Source organism: Rhamphochromis longiceps, linkage group LG6, assembly GCF_057381845.1.
Source record: "Rhamphochromis longiceps isolate RC_006_pf linkage group LG6, R_longiceps_female_GT1.1, whole genome shotgun sequence".
In the NCBI taxonomy this organism is placed as follows: domain Eukaryota; kingdom Metazoa; phylum Chordata; class Actinopteri; order Cichliformes; family Cichlidae; genus Rhamphochromis; species Rhamphochromis longiceps.
Window position 1 is genome coordinate 29,495,552 of NC_140562.1, and position 18,051 is coordinate 29,513,602.

The 18,051-nt window shown below is 41.3% G+C and overlaps 1 protein-coding gene across 7 annotated transcripts in view; it reads right to left on the minus strand.

The window, feature by feature from the left end:
• nfixa (nuclear factor I/Xa) overlaps positions 1-18,051 on the minus strand; it is a 109,722-nt gene that overhangs the window by 24,002 nt on the left and 67,669 nt on the right. The gene's annotated exons all lie outside the window — the stretch shown is intronic.

Genomic DNA, 18,051 nt, shown 5'->3' on the forward strand with positions numbered 1-18,051 from the left:
GTAAGCTAGCTAAAGGAGGTGTTTATCTGCAGGCTGTAGGTGATAACAGAGCACACAGACTCCTGCCAGCAGCACTTGCCTTGCAGCCACACTAAGCCACAGATTACTGAGCAGAAACAATAACAGACCTGTCTCGCTGCCTACGAAGCAGTGCTTATCCACCGAGAGAGGGGCGAGACAGACAAGAGCGAGAATGAAAGAAAGAAAGAAAGAAAGAAAGAGCACAGAAATGAAAGAGAGCTTCTTTTTCCCCTCTCTTTTCATGCAGAATGTCTCGCTCTTCTGTGTCTCTCACTGGCTGGGTGTAATCCTGGCAGCCATCTTAGAGCTTGGCAGCCATCTTAGCATTGGCGGTAGTGCCACATTCCAGCTAACTGACGGCACTCACTCCAAACATATGAGGCTGCGCCCCCGCCACGCATGCACACAGACACATTCAGACACACACACACACACACGTACACACACGTGAACAAACACTGAGGTACACACGCAGAGTAAACATATATGGTGGCCAATGAAAGCTGTGGAGAAAACAGCCTCACTTCAATGGACTTTTTAACCGTTGTGTAGTATTTCACCGGAGGGCTCTACATTAATGTAAACACTATTTCTCACACTATGCATATGGCGCTTAGATGCAATGGACCGTTACTGTATGAACAATACGCTTTACAGATATCTCACAATCTAATACAGAAAGCATGGCTGCCGCCACGAAGCTGCACAAATTCACGTGTGAGGCATGAATTTTGAAAAACTGTAAAATGTCCGTAGCTTCTTTCCTACACCAACATTTCCTTTGGTGGATTTGCTTCAAGAAATCATATTGGCGCATACAACTTATTATCATGTTTTGTGTGATTATGCATGTCTACTGACATGCATAATCAGTTCTGTGTTTATATTTGCTTCCACGGTTGATTATTTACAGTAACAAGTGTGGCACCTGATGCTCAGTTCTGTTTGTTTAGGATATTAAGAAAGTTACTAATTGAAGGATTATTCTGTAGCCAGTCTGCTCCTGCCACCTGACAGATGTTACAAATAATTGCGGCATAAATGGCAGAAATCACAATTGGTGTTTTTTTTTTTAAACAAATATAACAAGTTCAGCCCATCCTGCAATACCGCAGTGACAGCAGGAAGCTCTTATCACCTGAATTTGGCTTTACCTAACAACGATAATACCATATTCTGGTTTAAAATTATATTCTGCAAATCTTATTGGGTAATGGAGAACAACTGATTTTCAGTATGGACATATCACATTCTGGAAAGATCCTGCACTTGGAAACTCTGCCCATCTGTCTTAAATTGCCTATTGTTGGCCTGTCATGACCTGAACATGTTCTGCTCTTGTCAAGGTGTGAAAGCTAAGGCTCATGGTATAGATAAGAGCTGACAGGCACATATGAGTAGCAGCAGGAAAACTGATAGCTGTTCTCAACATCACCCTGAGGTTTTGACTGCCTTTGGGCACACCAACTCTCACAGTATATGAGACCGATTGATACAGAGACTCCTATTATCGCTCTGATTTTTCATCTTATTTATGTATTCTTTTTTATTCTAAGCAAAGAACTTTTGATAATACTATTTTCCCACCTACAGAGTTTATTCAGCTCTTGAAAATCTTTTTCTGCAAACTGCACAATATGATAACCTACATAGATACTGAAGCTATCAACAGCTGTGGCTCTATTGCTCTGAGCTCAGGCTCTTTAGCCTACTAAGACTGTGCTTACAACACATCGCAACATCACTCATTGGAAATAGGTGCCACTGTTGAGTTCAACAGTGCATCATAAAGCTGTAGAGACGAGTGAGGAGGACAGGGCGAGAGGGAGGTAAGACAGAGGTCTGGTTATCACTGCTGTGCATGCTGCAGCCTACGACAGCAGCCACAACCCCCCACTCTACACTCAACACCCTCCATCCACGCATCCAGCCCCTTATCTTCTCACCGCAGCCCCCTAAAGCCCTCCCTTCAGCAACCCCAATCAGAGTCCTGCAGCCACTCCCTCCCTCAGATGCCCCTCTGCGTCCTCCACCAGCAACCCATCTCTGACTTCAAACCTTTCAGCCTACTCCGCAGCCGCTTGAACCCAGTGAATTAAAAAGACGACATACAAAGAAAAACAGTGTATGCATTGTGTCCTGATGGTGCACATGAGAAGCCCACGCAAACTCTACTCTGATAACAGTGTATGAATATACAAATATATACAGTTATTCATGACGGACTTTATGTGATACAGCCCATCCATCACTGTTGATGTAACCATTTAGGTAAGTGAGTATCACAGTGATTAACTAAAACTTAGCTAAACATTGGCTTTGCACTAAAATTTTCCCCTGGATTTCACTTTTATGTGCAACATCCTGGAAGTAAAGAGTAAATTGGGATGTCGTAAGTCCCTAAAAATGAGAGCTGGTTATCAACAAACTTGACTTTGCACAACTAAATGCTGGTGTACGCTCAAAGTAAATGAGTGCTAATTATATGTAAATGTTTGGATTTTTAATCATTAGTTTATAATCATTTTAAATAATAATTTTTTTAATTTTAAATAAATAAATAGTGTAGTGAGTTTTAGCTGAGCATCTGCTTTCTCTCTGTGCTGGTTCTTTATACTGTCTGATTGCTGATTGCAGACTTTTCTCTCTTACAACTCCGCTACAATCCACACAACCCAACTCATCATGGCTTTGACATACAGCACCATGCATCTGACTGTGGCTGTGCTCTCTAGGTTGCAATCCTTCTTACCATCTCTCTGACACCCAGCACTAATTCCTGTGGCTTTCCTCCTAATTTTCATGAGGTCAAGTGGAGGATTCTCCTTCTCCTCATTTTTTTAAAAAACATATGATATCCTCATTAGTTATAATAATTCCTAAGCTATTAAATTTTCTTCACTAATCACTCTTTCCCCAATATTACCTCCTGCGCTGTTAATCTCCAAGGTCACAAATGGATCTATTAAAGAATCCTCCCCAACAAACAACTAATCAATCCAACATCTGTTCCACAGATGTGGATAAAGGTTTTAGCTCAGTGGCTTTTTCAACTGTTTTGGTCATCGGAAGACGCTAAAGCTGTGTGTACTCAAGTGAGGACTAACTCCGTTACAAATTTCATCACCTGAAAGAACTCTGGGTCAGTAACAAACTGAAAGTGCTCAAAGGTGTAAAAACTGAGGCACCAATGATTGTAAAAGCAATTAAACCAAAGAGAAAAAGGCTTAATCTGTTACAATTTATTGTCTATAAAATGAACCATGTTACCTTGACCTCAAGCACATTTGTACATTTGATTAAATTCTGACCAACACTGTAGGAGGAGTAGCGACTGTGGATTGTGGCCAGATGCCTTGCTACGGCATAAGCTCATCAGTCCTTTGGACGGATAAACTAACTAGACCTCTGTGATTTGAGGAAAATCTGAAACGTGTCAGGACATTGCTCAAGATGATTATTTCGCTTGGAACATTTAAATCAATACTCAATAATCCATATTACAATTCCTATATTTTTTTCTTTTTAATTGATATACTCTTGACATAGACATAAAACAGTGAGAGACCGCAAATCTTCATATCGTCTCCTGACAATGAAAATACATCTTGCTAGTCATTGCTGATCAAAAATGAAAGAAGTAACAAGTGGGCTCTGCAGTGGCACATCGCTGTTTGACAGATTCATAAACACTGCTTGTCATTTGTGAGTATGTGCGGTACAACCACGCACACTGCCAACATCAACATGAAAACCAACAAGTGAGCTAATGTACTCTGTAGCCACATCAAACCAGCATGTGTCCATATGTGTGAGCATGCATGTGTGTAACTACCAGTATGTGTTGAGATTCCCCTCCTTGTTGGAACAAATGTCAACTCCACCACTCCCCCTCCGTCTCCTCCTCCCCCTCAGCTCTCCTCTCCTCTCCTCCCCAAAACACAGGATAACGCGGTACAGCCTCCCAATTGGGTTTCGCTTAAGAGGTTTATCGGTATGTTGCTAAACATTCTGACCTTTTTTTAATCCTTAATGCGCTTAAAATGTTCCAAACCCTCCTAATCCCCCCGGCTATCCCACACAGATGTTCACTCAGCTCTTTTATTGGATGTTATTTTATTATTTTTTTTACCCTTTTTATTTTAATATATATATATTTCTGTTTCATTTTTTAATTATTTAAGTCTGTGTCATACGAGGGAACATTTCTGTTTCTGTGTTAATAAGTCTTCATCACTTCTGCTATTTAGTGTATACATCTCTGTATGTGAGCAAAAACGCTTTTGTCCTAAAAGTCTTAACCAGATCCCCATGTGCTGAAACCAAAGTGTGAATGTGACCTTTACAAATCTTTACTCTTAGAGGAAAATCTTATAAGTTGCTTAGAAGCCAAACTTTGAATCAATAAGAGTCATAAGAGAACGAAAATGTCAGCGGAAACTGACAAATCTATGGTGTAATTAGCTGCTATATATGCTCACTGTTCGTCTGGCATATACAAAATGTATTACAAATCTGCACACGCCCAACTGTTTATGTGAATGCACAAATAAATGTATGTATCTATATATGTATACATGTGTGTCTGTGTGTATTTGTGTTTGTGTCCCTGTATCACCGTGCCACTGTGCCAGGCAGGCTGTGAGGCGGGTTGGGAGAGTAGGGCTCTGTGTGTGCATGTGTGTGTGTGTATGTGTGCGCGCGTGTGTGTGTGGAGCAGGTGTGCCTGGCCGCCCTGCGCAGCTTGCTGCCCATCTGTGCTCCCGTCTGTGTGCCGCCTGCGCCCACGCTCTGCCAGCAGCACCGCACCATGGCAAGAAGACCCAGGAGAGAGAGATGCTGAGAGACGAAGGGAAGGATTGAAAAAAAGAGAGAAGGAGCGAGCGGGGAGGAGGAGGGAAGAGGAGTGAGGGGGAAGAGCAGTGGGAGGAGCAGAGAGGAGGGATTACAAGGCTTGGGGGTATGGAGGATGGGAAGAGAAGCGAAAGAAAAGTGGGAGAGGGAAAGGGAGCGGGTTATGGTCTAGAGAGGATGCATGAAGTCGCAGGCAACGAGTGGAGAGGGTGATAGTCAAAGTGGAGGTTTGGAGGGTATTTGGCTGGCTGGATGCCCACACATACCCCACTCCTTATTTATTCTCCTCTGTTCCTCATTCCCCCACTTATCCTTGTTCTCATCCTACCATCACCTTTTTTCTCCACCAGTGCAATTTCTTGTATACTGCAAAGTTTCTCCATCACTGGGTTTCCAGAGACATGTTTTTTCCAAAAATGTTGACTTTATAAACTTGCAAGATTATTCCCAGGCTGCCACAATATATGTTATGCTAATCCTTAGGTTTTAGGCCTATAACTTACTTAGGAAATTCTGACTGTAAGAGAAAAAGCCAACACACACTTCGGTAATGTGTGCTGTTAAATAGGAAATATAAGTAGTAAAAATCTTTATTTATGGGTTTAAACATGAATAGTTAGTTTCCTGTAGATGTGTAAAGTCATTCACTTGTGGCATTAAAGTAAGCCACAGTGCTTGATCAAAGTTTTAAGATTTTTAACCCATATTGCCCCGCTCTACAAGTTTACTGTATTGAGCTGAAAATGAGTCACAGACTTAGCATCTACACACACGTCGTGGCATGCTTCCTTAAATCAGAGCCTGTGAAACAATGCATTCTGTTAATCTTGCCAGTATGGGAAGCGTGTCAGATTACTCTAAGTCACCGATTCCCCCCCCCCAAAAAAAATAAAATAAAGAAGAAGAATGCAGATAAAGTGAAAAATAACAAAACACAGGGGATTTTTTTCCCCCACAGAGGTCTTTATAATACTGTATTTACTATGCAGATGTGAGAATATTTTTGCCACAGTCTGGTGTTTATTTTAACACACAAACATTAACCTTTTTTTTTTTTATTACTGCCCCGTCTGAATTTATGTAAATGTTTACGGAGTGCTCAGTGGTGAAACCATTTATATCTTTGTATTTGTACTATTCACAAGTGTGGTTTTCCTTGTTTAATGCTAAAGAAACAGAAGTGTATCCAAAGGCAGACAGCAAAATACAACCTCAAGTTGGAAAGAGCAACAGTATGGAAAATGTAAATAAATACAGCAGGAGTTTCTAAATTTACTTTGACTTGTACAGTATGTCATTCCAAACAGTTTGAAGACAAGATATATAATGTTTGTCAGGACACCTTTAGTTTATTTGTAAGAACAAATTAATGCCTGCTTTTTAGGCCTCAAATGCATTCCAAAAAAGTCTGCATGGTGGAAAGTTATGAGACAGGGGTAAAAAGCCATGAGGTAAAAAATAAATAAGTGATGATGTGATGGAGTTAATATCAGCTGGCGGGTGGAATCATGATTTGGGATGAAGGGATGAAGATCAGTGTAAAAGAGAACCACTGACAATTTTAACAACGATGTTGCTCAAAGAAAAATGGTTAAGGATCTGGAGATGTGACCCTCTAAGTTGCATAACAATTAAAAAATTGAAGGAAAATTTAGAGATGTCTGTGTGTAGAAGGCGAGAGCACAAATCTATGCTGAATACTACTGATGTTCATAGCATCAAGAATGCCATTTATATAAGTGATAAACCATTTGGGCTCCAGTCACATTAGATGAAGACTGAGTCTAAGCTCTTTACTTCATGAAACAACATTAACAACCTCAGTTTCAACAAAAAGTTAAAACAAAATTCAACAAGGTTTCTCAGAGACATCTTTTGCAGTGGCACTGCTGGGAATTGTTGTTTAATAAAAGATAAAACTAAGAAAGTTTATTTTTCTCTATGATCAGGAGGGCTTCTAGCTGCTTTTCTGGTACTGTGGAGATTGGTTTGGTCATGAGAGACTACACTTAATCATTTTGTATCTTCAGCCCCTAAAAGCCTGTACTATGGAAAGGAATTGCAAAGTTACAAAGTGTTTGAAGGATTTCAGTTAAAGTATGTCCCCATTTTTAAACCTAGCACAGTTCTTGTGATGAAACAGGTAACGTGCTGTTACACTATCGGCAGTACAACACAGGTCAATGATAATTTACAAAACACTGCAATATGCTTTGATTTTGTTACACCAAGTTTTTGTACTTTGGAGTTGTGAGATCAAATCTGAATCCTTTATGAACTCTCTGCAAGACACAACAAAAGCTCTCAGCACATTCTGCATGTTTATAGTTTCATTTAGTAATCGAGGCAATAAAAGGTTTTGTGAGGCAGGAATGCTTCTAAGTATCCCATTTGGTTACAGTGATCATTGCTATGCAATGCGGTCACAGAAGCCTCCGACAGCACTCTGATTCATAATTAATATGGACAGTCGAGTGTAAATGAGATTCTGTGCTTTGGAGTCATGCTGACGAGACTTGCCTTTGGACAGACACTCAAAGTCCTGAAGGAGCGCTAGGGCTCAAGGAGCAAGAGTCCTACTTAAGCTGACACAAGAAGGCACAGAGCCTAACACACATACACAAGCGAGCACACACTGGTACAAACGTACTCTGTGAATGTATTAAAAATAATGTGGAAAAAGTGTATCGACACTGAATTAATGTGTTCAGCTTGCGTGTATCTACGCGTGAAGTTGTGTTATCTTTATATCAGCATGAAGACCTTGCATTATGTACATTTAAGCTGCTTCATTAACAGCAGCTCAAGAGAAATGCATGTGTGAGTGTATCTGTGGCTGAGGCTGGGGGCCCCCAGCACGGTTCACGACCTAGCCTAACAGAGTGTGAACGTCCCCCTGCCGAGCTGATACTGATATAACTGTCCTGTAAGTGGTGTTGACACCAGCATTATTACCCTGTCAACCTTCATCTCTACTCAGCTTAAAGGAGTCAACCGGGTGGGGGCCCAAACGTGTTAAGGACCAGTGTCTCTGCAATGCCCTGGTCAAGCCTAAATAAATACAGCTGCACAAAGGCCGGAAATGGAAAAAGAAGGGGAACATGTGGGAGGGAGAAGGAGGGAGGAAGAGGCGGTACACTTATTCTCACTATTCTCACTACCTACGTGGCTTTCACAAGACACAAACATCTAAATCACACACACACACACACACACACACACACACACACACTGAATAAATGGCTGCAGTGGTTTGCTATCGCCACCAGGTGGCATTTTCCTGGCACACGTAAACCATGGTGAAATGCAAATAAAGCAACAAGGCCTTGGGCCAGGCGTCTCAGTTAGCTCAGACTTCACTCTCTAGACTGCAGAGAAGCAGGCCAGGAATGGAGAAAATGGAGACAAAGAGATGAAAAGGGAGAGAGAGAGATGTGATGTGAATAAAATCAAAGAGAAATATGGAGCCGTGAATATTATTGAGATGTGAGTAGGAGCTTATCCCTTCTGCATTTTGCCCTTAGATAGCAAGACCCTTACATAGCATGCGTACTATCATGTTCAAAGAAAGTGTTTCAAATCAAAATGCCTTACACTCTGCAACATCAGGAGCTGAGCACTGCTCAACAAAGAGACAGAGACAGACAGACACAGAGAGAGGGGAAATACAGAGACACAGATATGCGAGCCAAGGGAATATAGATTTGCAGGGGAAAGAACATGATTTGAAAATGGAAAGAAGAATAACTAAATGAAACTGTGGCAGAATGCATGTTTGCAGCTGAAGAAACCAGCACAAGAATCATAAAACTTTGCAGAGCAAAATCAGGAAGAAATTAAAAGGCAGTTTAGAAAAGGAAGTATGAGTATGAGAAGCATCTCACAGTTTTCAGCTTTGTAAAAGGAAAGCTGGAAATGTTGCAGAGAAAGTACAGTACTAAGCTGAGTATGGAACTGAAGAGCAAGGGAAGGCCATGTGTTGAGACTTGGATTTCTCCTCCCCCGGTCCCTTTTCCTGCTGCCCTAGATACACACTGTGGGTCTTTGTGCTGAGGGTGTTACACACACTTCCTGTCTGGCCAGCAGAGGGGTGCTTTAAGGTAAGTCTCTCCCCCATGTAGCACTGGCTGTCCTTCCATTTATTCCTTTCTCTTTCTATATTAGACTAATGTTAGTCTAATATAGTCAATATATCTTTATACGTATTCACCTACCTGGTTCCAATGCATCAGTCAAACACTTTTAAACAACACAGACCACTCACTTTCTGCCCACACATCCTTGCCTGTTTACCAGCACATGTCTTAAGTATTATTGTTTTTGTTCTTTCTCTCACTTTTATGCCTGAAACTCTTTCCAGTTCGTTACAAGACACATAAAAGAAGGTGATTTACACTGATAGAACGTTGGTGCACTTGCGCAGCCAAGGACACTTCGATAAGAGTGAGAAAACATCCTCAACACACACACACACACACACACACACACACATACACATGCACACAAATCCACAAAGTGATACTGAGCAAGGTTGCCAACTCCTCCAAAAGCACCACTGAGATAACAGTGATAACAAACATTCTTCCAGCAGCCAAGTCTTTTTCTCTCGGGGAACACTTCAATGAAAATTCAGAGCAAATGTGCCACTTTATGAACATAACAATACGTCAATAAGTCTGCTGGGTGAATACGCTGCACTGGAAAGCAAGAGACCCAATTACAGAGAAACTCTTAAGTTGTTTGCTCCTGAGAAATGGAATGATGAAAGAAAAGACAGAATACATCCATTTGAATGCATCTGAAAATTATTATTGTTCTATTGGGAATACATAAAACTCATAATCAAAATAATTTTCTACTGAAAAAAAAGTTCTCTCTATAATAACATCTAAGTGATCTAAGTCATATATCTGGAAAAAAAATCCAAGTGTATAATTTCAATAAATATAAACACATAAAAATAACATTAACTTTTGCATGAAGTAAATATTGGACACTGCCCCCTGCTTGGTTGCATTCATACAGTGCACCATTCAATGGGCTCCGTTCTGCCACAATATGAGTCTCAATGGGAAGTATGAACAATCAAAGAGACTGTCCTGTCAATCTGTGCCAAGAGGACAGAGGGAGGGTGAGATTCAGAAACTAAGAACGCTGTGGGAGGTAGTTGGGGGGAATCAAAAGAAAAAAGGAGTAGAGATGCTAGCAGGAGAGGAGGAAAGGAGCTGTTGGCAAACACAGGAGGAGAGCAAAAACAGGGCTGCATGTAAAGGCTGTGTATATTATACTGTATATACATGGAGGAAAACTCCGGGAGAGCAAACTTGATCAAAGAGGTCATGCTGTCACGTTGACAACACACAGACACACTCAGAGAAGAGCGGAAGGACATGGAGCTTGCTCTGCCAAGCAGTGGTCACCTCTGACCCTTTGGCTCTGCAGTTGGAGATGATGCCAGCCAGACAGCTCAACGTAGGGCAAGCAAAGCAAACAGTGTGTTTGAACGTGTTTATAAGTGTGAGTGTCTGTTTGTGTGTACACAGGGGTGTGGACCCGCAGTGACCAATCACAGTCGTGTCAAAATGTATGCGCCAATGATAGCGAAGTTTCACAAGGTTGGCAAGGGGTTGATGTTCGCTCATTTTGCGCCATGTCAATGTTCATTTTCTGTGTCTCACCGTGTTGCTGATGTGTCGCCGTGTGTTTGACTGTTGCTATGCAGACTGAGGATTACAGAGGAGGAAGAGAGGAGTTTGCACGGACATGGCAAAGCTGACAGACTATGAACTTGTGCCCTCGAGCGCCAGGATTCAGGAACTAAACTGCCATCTTATCAAGTCTGGTTCACGGTGCATGCACTTTTACCACACAAAGAGAGACAAGAGCGTGCTCAAAAAGAAACAGCGTGGCACTTGGTAACGTTCACACATTTTTACATAAGCACACACACACATACACAAACTCTCGAGGCACTCTTTGTCCATTGTGCAGCCCGGTCAGGGCAGATGATGAGAGGGATGAGGGGTAAAGGGTGAGGTCATGTGAGGGAGCTGGAGCCAGGCGCAACAGACAGGCTGAAGTTGACCCAGCAGTCACTATCACCAGCAGGCATTTTGTGAGTTTATCTTTGGGTGTAATCTTTGATGGAGCGCCATGAGCAAAGATAAAAATTTGATGCTATGTATTTAGCTGCACAAGAAAGAAAAAAAACTCCTCCTTAGTGCATGAGGTCAAATATACAATAATAAGTATTATAAAACCACAAAATATATATTTTAAAAAATCTCACCACACCAATTTGTGGACCCTAATTAATTTATTTCTAGTAACAAAACATCCGTAATTCAGGAAAGAATGGTTTCCCCCCCAAAATTTAAAAAATCAACATGACAGACAGAATTTTTTTTTAAAAAGGAACAATGACGCCAAGATAATCCAACAAATGGCAATTGTGGTAACCCTCACAGCAAGTGCAGCTCCGAACAGCTTGGAGTTCAAACAAACAAGAGAGGGAACCAACACAGACAAGCAGATAAACCAATCAGGATGCAGTTGTACAGTAAAGCAGACCACCATCTGTTTGGCAGTATAGACACTCAATGGGGAGCTGCATCACTGCCACACGGGGTCAATATGCGCGTGTGTGAGGGTGAAAGAGTTAGCACGAGTTATTTGATTAAGTGACACAGATAAAAACAGAGATTGTTACTGGATAATGTATACATGCACACATTTTCTCTCTATCACCTCTTGCCATGTTCAGTCTCTTTCTCCAGAAAAGAGCACTCAGTTCAGGCAGAGGACATCAGGCGACCCCAAGGCTTCTGCCAGACAGCAGAGGTCCTCAGTCTGCTTAGAGTTCTGATCACAGACAAAGCATGTGTGTACCCAGAGACAACAAGTTGCTAAAACACCACTTTTGTGTGTGTGTGTGTGTGTGTGTGTGTGTGTGTGTGTGTGTGTGTGTGTGTGTGTGTGTGTGTGTGTGTGTGTGTGAGAGAGCTATGTGCTAGTTTGTCAGCCATCTTCAGTCATTTCTTTCCATCTCTTCTTGTCTACCTTATTTTAAATAGATTATATTCAGAAACAAAAAAAGCTTCCATGTATTGATTGATCTTGCTGTTTCAATGTGTGCGTATCAGTGTTTATATAAGGATTCACATCCCCACCACCACTGAGCGCTTAGCCCGTAAGCCCATCCCGCTTAACTTCTCTTCACTAATACTAATTCTAAATCTAATTCACCTCCTTACCACAATCACCCCACACAACATCCCTGCAACTCTGCCCCAGCTAAGCCCCCCCCCCACACACACACACACAGACGCAAAAACATACACGCACAGACTATCTGATTGTCCACATGGCAACTGGACCATGGTATTTGACTGTGCTGTGTGGCTAATCCATATTAATAGTGCTTTGCTTAGCCTCAGCCTATGACCCTAATCAATGAAATTTAGATCCAAAGCTAAAGCTAAACACACAGTTACAGTACAGCTTCCCACAATCACACTAGGGGTTTATTTCAGAAAGAGGGTTTAGGGAAAACTAAGAGCTTGTTAATCCTTAGGTGAGGGAAACTCTGGGCTTTCAGTTAAACTAAGTCTCAGTCAGTTACTGTGATAACATGACCCTTCCTGAGAACCAAGAGATACTCTTCAGGTCCTCTTGCAGAACCTGAAGGAGCTGTCTGACGTGTTTTATTTCCTCAGAAGTCAATGAGAATCTAAAAATAAAACAAGTATCAGAATGTCACAAAACATTTACTGTACATGACTGAAACAACTTCTACTTTGCATCTGAATAATTAAAATCAATTAAATATATTTACATATTTAACTAATTCTATGCTGTGAAATGCCACTGTTAATCAGCTACTAAAGGACTCAAAGTCTGCTAAATTATGAATGACTGGCGTGCACACAGTTTCTCCACTCCAACTTGGGCTCTTTCATTGTCCCTGCTCCTGATAAATCTCTACTGTCACATGCTATTTCAATGCACAATCTAGAAGCTCTGCTCCATGTTTACCCTTTGCCATGGTGGATTTCAGCTTATTGATGGTGGCTTTTTTAAATGCATCATGCATGCTGTTAACTCAGAGTGAACAAGTGTGAACATGCTCAGAGATGACTGAACCATGACTGATCAGCTGAATTTTTTCTTCTCACAGTTTTTTTGAGGCCCCTGACGCTCATTTTGGACTCAGACAAGAGAACACAAACAATTAGGGGCCTGTTCTAGAAAACAAATTTGGTAAAAAATTTGAGTTTAACCCTGAGATGATGGAAATTACAGATTTTCTGCACCATAAATAGTTAACCCCTAGTTTAGTTGTCAGTGTTACTGACTCTTTGAACTGAACATGCTCTTAAACATAATCTGAGTCTCTCTGATTCTTCCTTTTATGCTGCACCTGAAGCAACTCTGTTTCGTTTCCTCATGCATACTTTCAGTATCAAAGTATATATCGGATTACATTGACCTGCACAACTTAACGTCTTTAATACACTAAAATCCCAGGAACATGATTTAATGAATCCATCTGATACTGGTGTAAGGACAGATTAGTGGTGTTCAGCACAGAATAAAATCTATAGGCTATCTTTTTCTAACTCTGTGGATTCCCCACGCTAAAACATTTACTGTGCACTGCTGTAGCAATCACTGTTTTAAAAAAATAACTTGTATGAAGTTTTAGACACATAAAATACTCAAGATAAATATTTCTGAGTGAGGATTTGTGTGCTACAAATGAGAAAACCCCAGACTTCCAAAACTGGTCCAAATGTAGTTTCTGAATTTAAGCGCTTAAATTCAGAAACAGCTGAATTTTTGGACAGCAATTTATATTGCTGCTTGTTTCGTTTGTAATTCCTATCAGCAAAATTACATCTATTATAAAATATATTAATTCTTTATTTTATATTAAACACAAAATAATAAAACAAAAAATTTCAAGTCTGAACTTGTCCTTGCAAATCATCAGATTAATTTTTACTGGGTAAAGCTATGACTTTAAAGTCATAAGTAAACTGTACTTTATCATTTTAATTCCTATCATAGTACAACTGAATATTACAGGTGACAACATATTTATCAATCTCATGTACAATTTAATAGGATTCAAACTGCATTACTAATTACTGGAAATTCAATCTGGGCAAATGATTGAATGGAGGACACTTTAAATGTATTTATCGGTATTCGTCTTAACTTGCTGACTCTCTTCTACACCTGTGGTTATTCATTTATTTTTTATAAAAATATTCTGGTCCATATTGGCCCACGTTCATTTTTCTGACTACACTGGAGGCTCTGCTCTTTATTTACTGGTTGCCACGGTGAATCGTGGTGTCAGAGCTCCACTGATGATGTTTTTTCTTTATTACCCAAACATGTGCTTAACTAAGAGGGAAGTAACTCTGACCAGCTGTCTGAAACCCAAAACTTAGACTTACCCGTCTTAGACTTAATCAACTCTTAGTGTTTGCTCTCTGCAACAGATACTAGTACCCAAGGTCATTGTTCTCTTCACCAAACAAGTACAATTTACTTAACAAACATGAGCTTTCATCAGCAGCATATATAGGTATAAAGCAGGAAGCAATGTGTGTATGCTGGGGTAGAGTTTTGTCTTTGAGCAGAACTGATCCCCAGTAATCTAACCCCGTGATGTAATGCCTGGTGAAGCCACCATAATATGTTACATAACCTTATAAAAGGCTTATGTACCCTAGGGTTCGCAGGGTTCATTTAGGAGGATGAATGGCTGTTTTGTTAGGAACCAGTGTAATATGATCAAGATATTAAGTCATTCAATAATAAATAACAAGATATTCAAATCAACAGGGAAACTCTAATTTAAACATTGCTGAGACCACAGAAGGATTCCCACTTTTCCCTGCAGTAAATTTTAATTATGTAAAAATCAAATACCTGCAATCAGCCCAGAGTATGTTCAAAAAACGTTAAGTGTTATTAAACTGCTCCACTCCACCAAGAGAACTTGTTTAAAAAGACCCAGCCTTACTAAGGTTGTTGCAGAGCAGCAGCACTTGACACAAATGGGGATATTCAGCCACCAAAAATGGCGATAGTCGTATCAGTATTAGCACACCAACTCACTGCATACCTCCCAGGCCCCCAACTGTTCTTAGCTCAGAGGAAAAGGCTTTTGATTTGGTTGTGACTGGCAGCTCATGTAAACAGTGCATCAGCTAGTGAGCGATAGAAGAGACTGGGAGAGAGTTGAACATTTGCCAAAAGCTGCAAAGCCAAGTTTGGCCCTATAGCGCTCTGTGCGTGTGTGCATACGCAATGAAAAAGGGTATGTGCAGGCATAAGTGTGTACATACAGTATTCGAGCACGTGTGTCTGTGTTTAACCCATTTACGTAACAGTCGGGGTCCCTGGGTTCAAGCAAATTTAAAGACTGAGCAAGCAAGAAAGGCAGGGAGAAAAATAAGTAGAGGAAGGAGCTATACAGGCAGGGGGACGAGGGGGGGAGGATAGCAAGTTCTGCCAAAACAAAAACAACCAAAAAAAAAAGATTTAGGCGAATTTAGGAAGGACAAAAAACAACAGAGAAAGCAAAAGGTAGGAGTACAGACTTCATGGAGGATAAAGCACAAAAAAGCAAGGTAAAGCAGGAAGAAAGGAAACCCCACTTTTCCACTCCTTCCTTGTTTCCAAGCAAAGAGTCTCTCCTCAGAAGTGGGAGCACAAAGCGACTGACACCTGACAAAGGGATTTTAATGGAGGGAGTTTAACGAAGCAGAGGCTGAACAGACTTTTCGAGCCCAGACACCAGGCTGCTTTGACGACACTGCAAAGAGATTAAGAAACTAAGATGTTGCCCTTGACAGAAAAGAAGGAAGAGACTCGGACAGAGAAGAGAGTGTGAGAAAGTGTCGGGAGAATGAGAGACCAGGAAGAAAGATGGGGAACCAGGGACAGAAAGAGAAAAGACAAAAAGCATGAAAGTGAGAGAGAAGGAGAAAAAAGGGAGAAGCATGAAGGCTTGTTTCTGGTGGGACTCCAAGAGCCAGCATCTGTTTGGCTTGGGCTCAGAAAAGTCTAGTGTTTCACCCTGCAGCGCCCGGGGGAATGCTATTCCAGGCTGCATGGGCTTCTATGAAAAACAGCTTTATGTGGAAAAGGGGAGATGGAGGGAACCGGAGAAAGAGAGGCAACAAGGGAAGGAAGGAAAAGGAGTGAGAAGGAGGTAGGGAAGGAAAAAAGCAAAAGTGAAAGAAAGGAAGAAAGTGAGGGAAGAACTGATCTTTTGAGATCTTTGTAAAACAACAATGAGTGAAAATAAGAGAAAGAACAGAAACAAAGCACATGGCAGAAATGAGGGTCAGTTTTTTCTCTGTCAGTTTCACCTGTTAACAAACTTGATTCATGCTGATCTCAACGACACCCGTTTTATTCAAAACTCAAAAAAGTGGAGGTGAGGATAATGAGGCAACGAACACACACAGAGGATTTTTGTCCCTCCTCAGCATCTGGGCTAGGACAGCTGTGTTGTGCCTCTCAGCCCTGGGTATCCTCACCTGTCAGTCAGGCGGTTGAAGCTCCCAAGGGACAACAAGCAGCTGGCAGACAGGTGCTACTGCCATCTACCACCCAAACCACACCTATGCATGTGTGTCTCTCCCTGTGTTTGTATGTAGATGCATACTTCTGAACCACAAACATGGCAACCCTTCATGCAGCAGCGTTTGTGTAGAATAGACAGGCACAAACAAACATGAAGCAGCTTCATGTTAGAAAGAAACATATAAGCTGGCAGTCAATCAGTGCACGGCTGCAAAAGCTAAACTACTGCTGCGCAGTAAAGCAGAAATACGATGCTTCTACTGTATGTGTGCATGCGTGCGTGCACACGTGTGCATGTTAGGGAGGCAGGGGGAGCTATGTATTAAAGCAGAGCCTTGGGCTTAATCAAAAGCAGAGGCACTTTCCCCTGGAAAAACAATGAGGGAAAGCAAAGTTTACATGAGCTAATTGACAGAGAGGAGAGGGGGGCTAGATGGATATGTGAGCAAGAGAAGCTGGAAGGGAAGAAAATAAACACACAGCCGAGTTACAGCATGGCAAGAGATGGAGGGAACAAGAGAGAGAAAAAAGGAGCAGAGTATCAGGGTGACACAATGAAATCATGGAAATTTTTCATTTCTCTCATATCTCATCACCACCGTTTCTGTGTCTGTCTCTGGGTTATAACTTCCTCTCCTTTTTCTTTTTTGTCTTTTCAGTGTCCAAGCTCAATAGCATAACTCCACTCTGTTTTGTAAAATGTTTATGATACGAGTCATTATACGAGAGCACATATGATTCTTGCTTGTACATTTATATTAAATTCAACAGTGGAAACACTCCCCCACCCGACTCGCGCTCTCCGTACTATTCTCAATCTAACTCCATCCAGATCCCACTGGAACACATAAGCCGGTACTATCCCTGCACTATCAGCTTTGGGGGGGGGATTTCACTCATTTTAAGGCATTTACTTGTCCAGCCTGGATTGATGTTGAGTAAAGCAGCTCCCAAAACTAACAAACCCGCACATAAAGCTCTTCAGGGTTGGTTGAGGACAGACTACAGAGTGGGAGAGCGAGAGAGAGAGACAAAAAGACAGACAGAGGGATGCTGTGTGGTGGTGCGAGATGACCAGAGGCCTTGAAATTCTTGACACTGAAATGGATGTGGAAAAAGTTTCTAGACTGATGCCAGGTCCTGGAGATTTTCTGGTTGTAGTGTTGAGGTTTCACTGTGAGCAGGGTGGGCTGGTATTAAACTTTTACCAGCCGTTAATTTGGGAAATAATACTTAATGACAGTCTTTATCCGCAAATTAAATTGTATTTTTACAGTACTGAGCATGACTGAAATAAATGAAGCCAGGATGCACGTTTCTTCGTTTATGTACTTTCTTTCCAGTGCAATATGAAAGACAAAAAAAAAGAAAAAATAGTCTAACACACAGACAGTGACTGTACTCCTAAATACTGTATATCAATCACAAGGCTGCTGTGGGTCTACTGGGCAGCCTGCAGGTATGTTTAGCCTAGTCTTACTCCTAAATCATCACATGTGGATGAGTGGATCAGGCACTGATTACCTTTTCACTTAATTTTTCATCAGGCAAGGATAGAGAATTGTGAAA